This window comes from Lycium barbarum, chromosome 3 (genome assembly GCF_019175385.1).
Source record: "Lycium barbarum isolate Lr01 chromosome 3, ASM1917538v2, whole genome shotgun sequence".
Taxonomy (NCBI): domain Eukaryota; kingdom Viridiplantae; phylum Streptophyta; class Magnoliopsida; order Solanales; family Solanaceae; genus Lycium; species Lycium barbarum.
In genome coordinates this window covers 80,738,588-80,754,238 of record NC_083339.1, presented here as the reverse complement: position 1 = coordinate 80,754,238, position 15,651 = coordinate 80,738,588, and the positions used below count along the sequence as shown (strand labels likewise).

Below are 15,651 nucleotides of genomic sequence, written 5' to 3'. Positions count from 1 at the left end.
TATTTACAGGGGAAATGCTGCCGAATTTTCTGTAGAATTTAATGTTAGTTTGGAATGAATGGCTTAAGTGCCTATGTTTAATATTGGATATTCGTTGGCATATTTGTAGACCTTGGGGAGCCCGAGGCGTAGATTGAGATTTACTTTAGATTGGCTATCTTGGAGTGCGTACGAGGTATGTAAAGCGCAACTCTTCTTTCTTTTGGCATGCCTTAGTTTTCAATAGGTTATATCACGAGCCTCGAGGAAATTTCAAATTCGAAATCCGAGCACGTTATGATCCTTATATATATTTCTTGGCATTCTTATGTATGATGTGATGAAATATGAACCTTTATGTTTTTGAAAGAATTGATTTCCAAACTTTGTACAAAAATAGTTGTTTTAAAGAATTCCGTAACTACGAAACACCATATCTTTCACCGAAAGGCTCGGATAGCTTCAATATTGTTGTAGAAGTTTATATGGCATATAATGAGTATATTTTCCATAGGCGGTCCCGATTCGGGTCAATACCCATCCTTGGGTCCCGCGACTTTCCTTTATGTAATTCGGACGACTTTTGAAAGAATTTGGTATGATTATCATTTCGAATTTCAAGTATGGTCATTTACTTATATTTGAGTCTATGATAATGATTTTATGCATATGGTTACTCATGACTCTGCTCGTGCGTTCTGTTATATCTTTCGCCGGTTCCCGGGCCGGTTCTGTTATCGTGCGTATTTTGATATACTCCGGAGTTATGCTGTGTTATGGTTCTCCGAGCTACTCGCTAATGAGGGTCGGGTTCCACCTATATTTGGTGTTATGCTGTGTATGGCGTTATGTTGTGATGTGATATGTGACGGGGATACGGAGATTTGAAACTTTCTGGTGTTATGCTGTGTTATGGCGCCATCGTCGGGTGGGCGACCATATTCTTCTGTACCCTATGCATTACTTACATATTTTTGAAAGTAAGAAAATTTTGATATGTTGGATTTGCACTTATGTTTGGTACTTCTATTTCGTTTATGTCTCAGATTTGCTTTCTGTATATTCTGCTTTGCATACTCAGTACATATTTCGTACTGACCCCCTTTCTTCGGGGGGGCTGCGTTTCATGCCCGCAGGTACAGACGCACAGTTTGGTGATCTACCCATTTAGGACACCCTCTTCTGCTGTTTGGAGTGCTCTTCTCATTTCAGAGCACACATTTTGGTATATATTCGTTCGCTATGTATACATGTATTTGTTCAGGGGCACGGCGGGGCCCTATCCCGCCATATGATTCAGTTTGTCTGTTTAGAGGTCTGTAGACGTATTTGTGGGTGTGTGTGCCTACTTCTGTACGGATGTGTTTGCATGACTCTATTTGTTATGGCAGCCTCGTCGGCGTGCATTTTGTATATGTTTGTGGCAGCCTTGTCGGCGTGCATTTGTATATGCGTTTTGGGCCGTTGTGCCATTTGACAGCCTTGTCGGCTTTTGACATATTTGATTGCCTTGCCGACTTTTTGATATATATATATATGTCCGCATATGGTTGCGTTGAAATGTGTTCGATACAGTTTGGTACAGTTTGAGACGGCGTATAATGATTATGGGCATATATGCCATCTGTATGTATTCGATTTGGCGATGTATATTCCGCCGCCTCTTCTGATTCTGATATAATGTTTTGTACGCGCAATCGCGCAAGATAATAGTCGTTCTCAACTCTGTTTAAAAAAATGATGATGTAGTTTGTATGTCCGTTTGGGTGCCCAAGTAGGGCACCAGTCGCGGCCCACGGGGCTGGGTCGTGACAATTATTTTCTGATTATATGAAGTTCATTTAAAGTATAATATCGAATCACTAAGGCTATTGTTATTAAATATATCGTTATTGATAATAACTATTTTTGTACAGTATATGTCACACCCTAATTCCACTAGGGTGTGATGGGCACCCGGCCCCATATCCGGAGCCGAGCGAACCCACAGATCCTTACTACACACATAGTTTTCTTCGGACTCTGAAAATCAAATAAAAGTAGAATACATATTAAGTTTTCGAAATCTTTCTTTTATCGTTCTCAAAATTAAACAAAATCTGTGATTATACAAAATTTATTACATAACACAGAATGACATATCGGCTGATGGAGCCGCTTACAGACTGACAACCAATACCCACGACGCCGTCTGCAAAGTCTCTAACATCAACCCAGGAAGCATATCATACAAACTCTGACTCGGCAACACTCCAGGAGCAAATGGAGCTTGCCATCTCCACTGGGACATCTTCTGACAAAAGCTTCTACTAATCTGGGTGTACCTGCGCGGCATGAAACGCAACCCTCGAAGAAAGGGGGGTCAGTACGGAAAATGTACTGAGCATGTAAGGCAAGAAGTACAGTAAATAGAATCATAATCGGAATCAAGAGTACAGAAGGTACAGAATACCAAATTGATTACTTTCCAAACACAGGTGATATCATATGTCAAAAGGGATACAGAACGTACAGACTACCAAAACGCTTACTTTCCAAACACAGATCATGCATGTCAGAATCATGTATCACATATGCATATAACGTGCCCCGGCCCTCCCGTGAGGGACGCGGTAAATCATATATCTCATGTAAACATATAACGTGCACCGGCCCTTGGTGAGGGACGCGGTGAATCATATATCATGTATCATATATGCATGTAACGTGCCCCGACCCTCGGTGAGGGACGCGGTGAATCATATATCATGTATGCATATAACGTGCCCCGGCCCTCCTTTGCGGGACGCGGTGAATAAATCATGTGCCATCCTGGCCATCACCCCGTTATCAGATCATATACATAACATGCCCCGGCCCGCAAGTGAGAGGGACGCAGTGAACAATGCAGAGAAGTACGCACGAGAACATGCCCTGGCCCGGGACGCAGTGAAATCCAAACTGAGACTTGCACGAACAGAGTAGTGCGGAACCATATGCACACAAATCAAGACTCGATAGATACATACACTTATTGACATCTGATAGCTCAGAAACAAGTTTCGGATCAATCCGACTTCGTATGGGAAAGTTAGGGACGTTTGAAGTACAGAACATTCTATAAGCGTTTCAAAGCAAATCCGAGATTTTTTGGAAGGTTAGGAACATTAACACTTACAGAATTCCTTCAGAAACAAAATTCTTTATACTCATCTCATTATTCAATCGTATAACAAACTTGATCATATCAGACATACTTATATCAGAAATGAATCAGAATCATAGACAGACTCGGAACCATTTTAAATAGAACTTCAGAAATTATAGAGACATATCAAAAGGAGTAAATACGAATCATAAACAAACTCGGAATCACAGAATAGAATAATCCCCAAGATGCATATCATACCTTATTGGGCTCTAGGACATGCCAAAGAAAGAAAGGGTAAGCCTTACATACCTGTGCCACGACCAACTAGTTATGCTTATTTGTCCAAACTTGCTAATCTACATACAAAAGAATTCACATAACTATTAGATTCATTGTCATTCACTTATCTTAACTTCTCAAATAGATTCACTTATATTCTGCCGAAAATTCGGCAGCATCTCCCCTGTAAATATACCATCCCCGAGAATCTAACTCGGCCAATTTTAATCAACAACAATCTGGGAATTCAACCCGGCCAAACTATCAACAACAATGCCAACAATTATTCTAACAACACTACAATATTCAAAATTGCCCAATCAACATACAATGCCACCCGAACCTTTCCAACTTCAATAAAAACATTAGCAACACATTTTCCCTTGTTCTAAATTCATAAACCATATCAACAACCATACATTAATAATATTAATCATGCAATGTAAGAATTCAAACTAATGTCGTATTAACTTCTGTGACATTCCAATAACGACTACAACTTCGTTTTAAGCCATCAAACCTTCGTTTTCCTTCATTAAATTCACAATACAACAACCAAAACGTCAAATAGAATCAATTCACCATAACTTGCCAAACCTCCCCCACATTCGGCCATAACAACTACAAACACATTTTCATGAATTTTCATCCATTCCTTTACATTACAACAACAATCAAGATACTAGATAAAATTAGTTCATCATCCTTACATACAACAACACATACACGGCCACACACACACCATACACACGGCCACTATACAACATCCATATTTCCATGATTTTCACCCATTTCCACATACTACAATACTCACCACCTTCCATAACACATGAAGTAAGATTGAATACATACCTTTTTCCTTCAACTTCTCACTTGGCTAAGGTTGTGATTTTGCAACAAGGAATGATTTTCTTGCTCCAACAATTGTACCACGTTGAAGAGGACCCTTGAATTAGTAGAAATACATGAAGAAACTAATTTTTGGAACAAGATTTCAAGGGGGCAAAATTGCTCCCTCTTGGCCGAACTCTCCTTCTTTCTCCTCCTTCTTTGTTGTTTTTTTTTTTCTTTCTTTCTCTTGAATTAAAATGATGACCTCTCTCATATATATATATATATATATATATATATATATATATATATATATATATATATATATATATCCCACAAGCATGTGAGGGGCACATGCCCCCTCTCTATATTTTTCTTGAATTTTCTAGAAATGGTCAAAGAAGACTAAGAGTCTTCTTAAGCAAGCTTTGGTCCATGTATTCTTTCATTATTTATAATTAGCCCCCAATTTAATAAAAATGTGGGCACATGCTACCCATGCCACACGGCCATCTTGGAAATTTCAAGAATTTTCTTGAACATTTGTGAAATTACCATTTTGCCCCTAGGCTTCCACAATATTACCATAAACCATTTTGCGAATTTTTCCTTTTTGCCCTTAACCTTTCTCAATATTTCCATACTAATAATGTTCATAAATAATATTCATAACCACTTGTACATTAAAATAATTTTGGAAGATGGTCATTCCCTTAACTTTGCCACGACTACCTTGAAATATCCGAACGTATAAAATACGGGGTATAACAGTATATCACATGCATTAGGTATATGTTTGGAAGGTTTCTGTTTTCTATCTCAAATAAAAAGATTGAGTTTTTACTACTATAAGTATAGATAAGTCCATAATATATGTTAAAAAGAGAAAAAAAAATCGTAATATTAAAAAATTACAATAAGAAATTATTTAATAAATTAAAGGGTAAAAAGGTACTTGAAATGTTCAATTGGGAGAGGGTGGGGTGGGGGAGGGGGTGGCAAGTGGAGGTGGGGGGAGGGGTGCAATTGTTAAACGTTGAGGGATGTGTTTGATTTTTAAAGCAAACTAGAAAGGGAAAAATAATTTTCACCTATAAAAGATTGCGATATATTTTTGAGCAATAGTTTAAATAATAATATTAAACATATAAAAGAATAAAATAAATTAGATATCTATTTAAGGAACTAAGAAGATATTCTAGCACTATATATCATTTGTTTCATTAATTTCATAAAGATTTTATTATTAAGTACATTGCAATGTAAGAAACAATATTACAATTTAATTACTTATTTATCAAAAATAATAAGGTCCAATGCACTTAAACAAACCAGATTATAATTTGTCATAATTACGTTCTTTAACACTTTTTGCGCATCGCGCGGGTACGGATACTAGTATAAAAAATAGGAGAGGTGCAAACAACATGGTTAAGCTAAGTGACAAGCTAAGAACATGCCACTTGGCAATTTTAAGACAAAATTAATGAGAATTAGGACAAGTTTTTTAATAACCAAAAAATATTCCATAATAATTTATATATCAATTTTAAAAACTAAAAAATAAATTTTAATTGAACTTTTGAATTCAAAGTTAGCCTAATTTTTCTAAAGGTGGTTTACAACATCTCATCTTTATCCTTATCAATTACAAAATAGATATGTTAACTTTTAAAGTATATGGATTTTAATAACACGTACATATATAAAAATCTAATAACGTAGAAAACTTTCCTCTATCTTTCAATGAAAAAGCTCTATCCATATCTTCACTGATTAAATTTCAAAGTTACAGACTATCTATCCATAGTCAAACATCTATATAATGACAGCGTTTGTTTAAAAATTTTATGGCTGCTATAGTGAGGTGTTTTTATGCATGTATACTGACATTTGATATTTAGATCTCATTTAGCTGTTATAAACAAAAGTACGCAAAAAATAAAGGTAATTTTGAAAATATTCAAGACTAAATCAGATTTATGAGAAATATATTTGTTTCCTTTTAGATATTTGTACTTGAAATTTACTATGTGCATGATATTAATAATAATCACCAGAAACATTTTAATGTTTATTTGTATACATAATAATTTCTTACAAAATATTATTACACAATATTTGAGTATGACTTATATAGAGAGGTAATTTACAAAGAGTGTACCGCTATAACGAATGTCATTGCGATTATAGATAGAATGTTGTTATAGAGAAGTAAAATATAATATGAAAAATCAGTTCCAGAGAAAATCAAGCCTTTATAGTGAAATACTGTTATAACGAATAACAATTATAGAGAGTTTTGACTGTATATAGAATAGGAGAGGCAAAAGCATGATGGAATGACAAGTGTCATCACCACAAAATTCAGAATTTAAAAATACAAAATAAAAAATATTTTTAAAAAATGCAATAGTTAAATAAAAACTACATTACTCAGCAAATAAAAAAACAAAAAACTGCAAATTCGAAAAAACCTACGACAAATTAGATAAACACCATATTGTCAAAAAAAAAAAAAAAAATACAAATCCACGTTAGCAAATTATTTTGATTACTGTACTAACTTATCTCAAATAAGGAAAAAACCCCACAACAAATAACTGCAATGGGTAAGTTATTATCATTACACGCAGAGGTCCTTTCTCTCCCAAATCTCCACCTGCGTTCCAAGTACTTTTCCACTAGCGTTCTAGGCCTAATTCACCGGCGTTCATGATCCGGTATTCCCAGGTAAGTTAACCAATTTCTTTAGGTTTGTTCTATTTGTTGTTGCAACTCATTTGCACACATTTATAAATGATACATGTTTGTTTATGAATTTGTGGGGGTAAGACTGATTCGGAGACGAAATGAGCTATTTGAAAGTTTTTTATGGGATGAAATTGGTTATTTATTTGTTAGCTTTCAAATGTGGAGGTCTTCTTTCTTTTGCACATAACATGTTTGGTGAAAGTCCTATTCAAACTCTTACAAGAATGGTGGCCAAAAATGAATTGGTGAAGACTTTTGTACCTTTTGAGGTGGCGGCACCCGCTCGAGGAACCAAAGGAAGATCACCCCTAAGCCAGTTGCTTCTACACCCGAGCAAATTTTAGCAACTAAAGTACAATATAGTAACATTTCTCAGTTACTGTTCTTTCTTAGTCATTCTTTGTTCCTCCTCTATGAATGCCTTTAACGATTAAGATGGTGGAACAGATTGTTTGGACATGTCTATATGGCGAGGGAATTTGGTAGTATGAAGTATGGATAGGACGACCAACCGTTCACTGTTTATGTACATGTCAGTCTAAACATGGAATATTTCATTGCCAGAATCAACATCAGGTAACTGTTTTGCAGTAGAAAATGTTTCAACTCCAGTAGTTACTTCAAATAGAGATTTGTATCTATTTTCTAAGATAATATATGATCGGAAATTGACAATGATATGACTTCCCAGCATTTTTTGGTATGTGCACAAGAAAAACATATTTTGCAAAATGGTGTAACTCATTAGTGATCAGAACAGAGTACAAAGGTAGAGTTAGTATTTAAAAAACTGGGAATTATGGGTCATACTTCCATACGTCTTACAATTTATTTTTAAAAACTGAGATGCAACTTCTAAATTTAGTATTTCAACTATATATGTTTTTTTTTTTTTTAAATATTTCAACTATATAAACTACCTAAGTCGCTAATTTATCGATATTAACTTTTAGGAACAACTTTTCTCGAAGATTCCTAGATTTCCTACTAAAAGCGGCTCTTAAAATTGTTGGACGAAAATTGAGATTATTGAACAAGTTGAATGGTTGAGCGTTTTCTGAAAATTCACATGGCATAGTAACATAATTCTTTTGTGGATGCTGGCTTTGCAACAAAATCTTTAAAGCGAAGTGTTATATGCAATATGTTTTTTCAGAAGAATAATGAGCATAACAAATTTGTGCTGTGTTCATTTGGTTTCAGTGTTTTGGAATCAACCTTTTATGATATGATAAGAAGAACCTATATGTTATGAGTTCTCTTTGAAGGGTGCATACCCTGTCACAACATATACTAGGTTGGGATGGTTTTCTGGTAATGATTTTACATGAGACCTAAAATAAATGATTAAGCATACCTTAGGGTGATCGTTTTACTACTTTACCATGCATTTTGCCTAACTGCTTTTTTATTTCGTTGTTCTACCCAATTTGAATTATCTATTGATAAGTAATCCTACAATGAAGAACCCCTACCTTTTGATTTGATTCATTATCATTTGCTTGAGTTATCTAGTGGTAATGATTTGATGCAGGATAAAAAAGCATTTTGTGGTGGTGGTGGTGATTATTCATAAATTTTGCAGGATGGCTATGCTGATTATTCATAATAAAATATGCCATAAACATTTCATGTTCAAAGAAAAGCAAATGAAGAAATTAAGAAATATCACTCTATCATAACCAACTCGAAGAAAATTGGATGAAGAAATTAAGAAAGATCAATCTATTATAACAAACTCCCACCAAAATTCCAAGGTTGTGAGGAGCATAGTAAACATAATTATTATTGGCTAAGTGAACACAATCCGTTTAAATTTCTTTAGAGAGAACATTACTAACTTTTTATGAATCAAAGCTTTTTGATTCCAGCTATTGTCTATGGCTTTGGTAAAGATCTTTTCTGATATAAGTTTTAAGCCTTGATCTAAGATTATTTTCAACTATTTCTCATATATGTGATTGTTACTATTTGATCCAGGAAAGACTTTTGACACAGTAAGAGCAGCAAAGGAGGAACAAATTGAAAATAGTCGTCGTCATCTTGGTCCAAATCATAAAAATAGTTATAAGCCTATTCTACAGTGAGTATTGATTTTGCTAATGTAACAACCCGCTAGGTCGTTATGGAGGGTGACTTAGAAAAACTAGACCTCCGTTGGGAATTCCGAGGCTGCGGGTGGGTCTGTAGCGTGTTTTTATGTATATGTACATGTTTTATTGCGTCTGTAGGGCCTTGGATTGGTGTTGGAATTTTTGGGTGAAAACTGTTGCAAAACCCCGAGCTATTGGTCAAATGGACCACTACAGCGGGTGTGGGATTGCTGCAACGGGTCCGTCGTAGCGGGTTGTGGGCCGCCGTCTTGGGAGGCTGGACTTTAATGAGGTCCGCCATAGCGGGAGCTTTCGCGCTATAGTGAGACCGCTGCAGCAGACACCGGCTGCTGTTGCGGTCGATGGGAGACAGAATCCGTGTTTTATATTCTTTATTCCGAACCCATTTCTCACATAACACCAAAACAGTTTCCAAGAATTGTTGTGGCGAAAATTTAAGGCTAGGGCTAAAATGTGCTTGAAAGGTAAATCTAAACCCTTGACTTTGTTAATTCCATCATCATGATAGATTCCATGAGTAGTTAAAGGTCCATTAATGGTGAATGAAAGGGTTAAAACCCTAGAACTTAAGAAAACCCTTGATTAATGACTGGGTTGTTGATTTATTATTGTTTAATCATCTAGGAGTATATATTGTCACTTTTTTTAGGATGAGAATTTGTCTATTGATGGTGGAACTTGTTGATTGAGACCTAGGGTTTCATAAAGATGATAATTTTAGCATAAAAACTGCTAGAAAAAAAGGGTTGAATTGATTAGAGAACCCATGAATGAGAATAGTATGATGGTTTGGAGTTGATGTTATGATGAATTCACACTTAGTGATAGTTCACCCACTAAAAAGGGTAGAACATAATTGGGTTCTTTTCCCCAAGGTGTTCTATTGTTTGAGTAGATGACTTGAATAATCCTATAGCTTTATATTTCTAGACTTTGAATGTCAGAAGCTTTGCGAAAGGGGAAAACTCTCGGGGAGTGATTATATTGTTCCAGTTTTGCTTTGAGGTAGGTTACAGTCTACTTGAGTTAGACTTTGATTATGAATTGATATGAAATAATAAAGAAGGAGTTCATATATACTCTTTTTGTTAACTTGTTGTAATCTATTATTCATGATTATTGATGAATTAGTTTTTGAGTCTTGATATGACTTGTGTTCCCTGATATTGATTCTTGATTGTTCACATTCCGTATTAATTGTGGAACGAAAATACATTGTGATGAGAAAAATATATAAATATGAAAAGGCACGTTTGACAGGGGTGAGGATGTGGCAGAAGTTAAAGGCTCGTGATCCGAGGTAAGATTCCGGAGCCAAGGTACATGGACACCATGAGTCCCCTGCAAGTCATGGCTAATGGGTCAAACACTACCATTTAACATGTGTGTATGGATATGTGACAGAGTTGAGATAATTTATGTTTTACGATTGTGTTTGGTGATTACATGGGTTAAGTTACTCTTATTTATTTTTATTTGTGTGGATTTATCTTATCCCTGTGTTGGCTGATATTTCGGTGTTGGATGATTCTTGTTGATGATTTCAGTTGTGGTTTTGTGCTGTGGTGCCTATCTGTCTATTTTATTGATTTTGTGAATGTATGCATGGTACTAGTCTTAGTCGGCCTATGATATCTACCGGTACATAGTGTTTGTACTGATACTACCCTGCTGCATTCGTTTGAGTGCAGATTGTGGTCCAGAGACTTCTACGAGACCTCATATTTAGCTTAAGGCCAGTTTCCGACAGGTTTTAGGGTGAGCTATTATCCATGTCAGGCCTCCTGAAAGATCTTTCCTATTTTAGATGTCTATTTCATTTCAGATATTTATGTTATTTTTAGACAGTGATTCTCTGTAGACAGTTATGTTAGAGTCCTTGTACGATGACTTTTGGATTTTGGGGTTGTAATAATTTAGACTTTCGCTGATTTCATTTAATTATGTCATGACTAGACTTTTGGAGATATTTATACTTGTTATATCCTTTAATGCTTTAAAATTGGCTAAGTAATTTGATAATGATTTGGATGGTTGGTTAAGTAGACGGTTCGCTCATTAGGGGATTTGGGTGGGTGCCACTCACGGCTGTTTGGGTCGTGACAAAGTTAGTAACAGAGCTTTATGTTCGTCTATCGTTGTACAAGAACATGTCTAGTAGATTCTTGCGGATCGGTACGAAGACGTCAGTACTTATCCTCGAGAAGCTATTAGACACTAGAAAAATTCAATTTCTTTCTTTCTTTCTTTCGTGCTACTTGATTTCAATTGGTATCTGACTTTTCCTTCTATTCTCTCACAGATCGTGAGGACTCGTGCGACAGAAGTAGCTAATGAGGTACCTGCGCCGATCGCTGGGGTTGCAGTGCATGGTAGAGGACAGGCTGCTGGGGCCCGGCCAGAAATCGTGGCCGTGGTGGTGCCAGGGGAGCAGCAGCACCAGCCAGGGGCGGGGCTCCTGCGGCTAGTCAGCAACGCGCTGAGTCCCATGAGCCTCAGGAATTCCAAATGAGGCAGCAGAGTTTGCAACAGCGCCGACACAACCAGATATTATAGCTCCTCCAGTGCTGTCCGATGTGATGGTCTGAGTGTTGAACTTGCTGAATGGTTTGACAGAGGCAGGTGTGTTACTAGCTGTTCTAGGTGCACAGGGTGCCAGAGTGGGTAATCCAGCTCCGGGCAGAGTTCGTGCTCCGGGGTTACAACATGCTGCAGCTGTGGCTCCTCGTTTGGATAAGGCTACAGAACTGGGTGTACTTCCTAGGCCAGTGGGAGGTCCGGTGTTGACCGAGGATGAGCATGATTTGTTTTGGAGGTTCACTAAGATGAAATCTCCAGAGTTCTACGATTCTGAGGTTGAGAATGCTTACGAGTTCATTATGGACTGGCATGAGAAGCTCTATAAGATGGGGGCAGTAGAGAAATATGGTGTTGAGTTCGTGACCTTCCAGCTCTTGGGTGATGCCAAGTTATGGTGGAGGGCTTTTGTGGAGTGCAGGCCAGCGGGATGACCTCCGCTGACTTGGACACAGTTCTATTAGGTATTTTTAGATAAGTATGTTCCTCGTACTTTGAGGGACCGCAGGCGTGATGAGTTAAGCAATATTGAGCAGGGTAATTTGTCTGTGGCTGCTTATGAGGTTCGGTTTCATTTGGTATGTCACTATGCCCTCCAGCTTGTGCCTACTAAAGAGGAGAGGGTTAGGAGATTTGTGAAGGGGTTGAACACTGCCCTTCAGTTGTTAGCTCTTCAGTTTGTAGCTATAGGTGCTTCCTTTCAGGAAGTGATGGATCATGTTAGGACTGTCGAGGGAGTTCGGCAGGAGGGTTACCATAAGCACGCGGAGAAGAAGGCCCGAAAGGGTGGTGGTTACAGTGGTTCTTTCGCTAAGGGCCAGAATTCTCAGTTTTATATGGGATGCCCTATTCAGGCAGCTATGCAGGTTTCAGCTGAGGCCCATCAGGGGTTAGTCAGCACTATTCCAGTTAGCCAAGGGGTTCGCAGACTAGAGCTCCAGATTATGGTGGTTACTTGGCTTCATCTATTTCTGTTCATCGTCCGACGCTAGACCTTGAATGCTTTAAGTGTGGTGATACGGGGCATTTCAAGAGGAATTATTCCAGACTTGGGCAAGGTGGTCAGGGTAGTCAGTTTCAGGCTCCCCGAGCCCAGCATCAGGTAGAGGGAGAGGATCTTATGGTGGGAATAGTTCTCAGTCTGGGCGTGGCAGTCACGCAGCTGGCAGAGGTGGCCCCCAGCCTAACGGATATGGGTTTCATTCTGGTAGAGTTGGTCATTAGCCCAGCAGGGGCGGAGCTCAGACAAGATAGGTTGATCGCAATGGTTCGCAGGCTACTAGCGGACGGGTTTATTGTTATGCCTTTCCTGGCAGGACAGAGGCTGAGGGCTCAGATGCAGTTATTACACGTAACATCTCATTCTGTCACCGGATGACTTCTGTATTTTTTGACCCGGGTTCTACGTTTTCTTATGTGTCTACATATTTCTCTATGGGTCTTGATATGGTCAGTGATTTACTTGATGCCCCTATACATCTATCTACCCCAGTTGGAGATTCTGTGGTTGTAGATAGAGTTTTTCGATCTTATACTGTCACACTTATGGGGTATGGCACCTGGGTTGACTTAGTGATTTTAGACATGGTAGATTTTGATGTCATCCTGTGTATGAGTTGGCTAGCTCCTTACCATGCAATTCTAGACTGTCATGCAAGACATTCGCCTTAGCTATGTCCCAGGGTGCCTAGACTTGATTGGAAGGGTAACCTTAGTCCCTCCCCAAAGAAAATAATTTCCTTTATTCTTGAGAAGAAGCTAGTGGACAGGGGGCGTTTGGCTTATTTGGCACATATTTGTGATACTAGTGTTGACGGTTCATCTCTTGAATCAGTTCCTGTGGTACGGGAGTCTGCGGAGGTGTTCCCCGCAGACTCGCCAGGCATGCCACCGGACCATGACATTGACTTTTGCATTGACTTAGAGCCAGGGACCCACCATATTTCTATTCCGCCATATCGGATGGCACCAACAAAGTTGAAGGAATTAAAGGAACAACTTTAAGATCTTCTTAGTAAGGGTTTCATCCGTCCGAGTGTATCCCCGTGGGGTGCTCCCGTTCTATTTGTGAAAAAGAAAGATAGGACTATGCGAATGTGCATTGATTATCGCTAGTTAAATAAAGTCACCATCCGGAATAAATACCCCATCCCTTGTATTGATGATTTATTTGACCAGCTACGAGGGGCTTCTGTGTTTTCGAAAATTGACTTGAGGTCGGGTATCCGATAAGTTGGTATTTTACAAATTTATCTCTTCTTTAATCTCATATTTTTGCTATATTTGATTGAGAAAATAGTGCATTTAATACCGTTTACATCTATTTTATAGGTTTTATGTGATTTAGAAGTGATCGGAAGAAATGAAGTGAAAATAAAGTAAAAAATAGGCCGAATTGGACAAAAACTGCACAGTTTTGTAAAAACGGGCTAGATTTGCAAAAAATGAAAATCAGGGATTGTTTTGGTCTAATTTTGAGTGGAAAAATTTTGGGACTACAAAAGCAAGCTTGAAGACATTATTTTTCATCTTTGGCCATTTTTACACAATTTTGGGAGCTAGGGTTCATCACCAACACTTTGGAAGAGAAGATTTAGAGGCACCCAATGAGAAATTCTTTACTCATTTCTTCTATTCTTGCTATGTATTGAATATTTATGTGTGTGGTATTTCATTCCAATGCTTGAATCTTGTTAATGCAAATATTCATATGTTTAGTTTGGATGAATCTTTTATTTTGCTTATGCATTAAATAATTTTTATTTCTAATTGAGTGGGTTTATTGTTTCTTTATTAACTCTTCAAGCTTTAATGTCATTTAATGGTGTATAACATTATTTGTGCCTAAATACCCTTACTTTGCTTGGAAAAGAAAGTAGAGGTTAGGAAAAAAGTTAATAGCAAGGATTTGGGGCTTAACCCTCATCTAATAACTTGAGCTAGGAATAGGATAGTTAACTTGAGATTCAATTGGTAGTGTTTAATTTCACACTCTAAAGCTTGAAAAAGTTTAGAGTGAAATTCATTGATTTGGTTGGAGGACTTTCAATGAGATTTTTGAAACTATTATCTATTAACATAAACTCGCTCTTAGTTGTAAAATTGTAAAATACATTGGATCGTTACTTGAGAGTAATTTCCCTTGTATCCATGCTTGTGGCCATTAATCATTTTACTTGCTTTCTAGGTTAGTTTACATTTTTGCATTAGTTATAATTTCTCAAAACCAAAATATTATCAAGTATTTGGCTTAGTGTAGAAAGTGAAAATTCCTTACTTGCTTGATCGCCTAGTATATTGTTCCTTGTGGGATTTGACCCCGACTCATAGTTGGGTAATTATATTGCATATGACCGTGTACAGTTTCTCTTCGAGGAGTGGATTTGGACGTTATCAATTTTGGCGCCGTTGCCGAGGAACAGTTTGGCGTATTTAGGCTAGTTTGGGAAATAAGGTAACTTGCTTTGTTCCAAACTTGTGAATATTTGTGTAGTTGTTTCTTTGCTTTATTTTATTTCTATTCTATAAAAAAAATGGCATCATTCCATGAAAATGGGTCGGATGGTAGTTGTTCATACTTTGATGAACCTTGTCCTTATTGTGGAGGACCCTACTCTTGGCAAACTTGTTTAAAGTCTCCCGGGGGAGGATTGTGCGCACAATCTCGAACCCATGAGTGGATCATATGTGATAGATGTGGCGGTCAAAATAGTTATTGGGCTAATTGTGATTATTTGTCCGACCCTTCGTTGAACCCCCACTATGACGATTCTACTTTTTGTTGTGACAATGATAGGGAAATGGAAGTGGAAGAAGTTGAGAATGGTCAAAATGGAGAGTTCAAGCTCATGATGGAATGCCTACTTGAAGGAGGAAATGAAAAGCAAAAAGCCTTGGAAGAGTACTTGGTAACTAGTCTCTAAAATGACTTGATGATTGAAGACAAAAATCCTCCATGGGCATTTGAACAAAATCAAGAAGAATTCT

The 15,651-nt window shown here is 37.5% G+C and overlaps 2 long non-coding RNA genes across 3 annotated transcripts; both read left to right on the top strand.

Moving 5' to 3' along the window:
* Window positions 1-536: 536 nt before the first annotated feature.
* Window positions 537-1,390, top strand: LOC132633934 (uncharacterized). Its single transcript, XR_009579946.1, has 2 exons — window positions 537-959; window positions 1,116-1,390. It is a non-coding gene; the product is annotated as an uncharacterized LOC132633934 (long non-coding RNA).
* Window positions 1,391-6,340: 4,950 nt separating this feature from the next.
* On the top strand, window positions 6,341-15,035 carry LOC132631598 (uncharacterized). 2 transcript variants are annotated; one of them, XR_009578910.1, is made up of 4 exons: window positions 6,341-7,325; window positions 7,421-7,549; window positions 10,779-10,845; window positions 11,390-15,035. It is a non-coding gene; the product is annotated as an uncharacterized LOC132631598 (long non-coding RNA). The 2 variants fall into 2 exon arrangements; XR_009578911.1 differs by having other exon boundaries at window positions 6,341-7,549.
* Window positions 15,036-15,651: the final 616 nt, after the last annotated feature.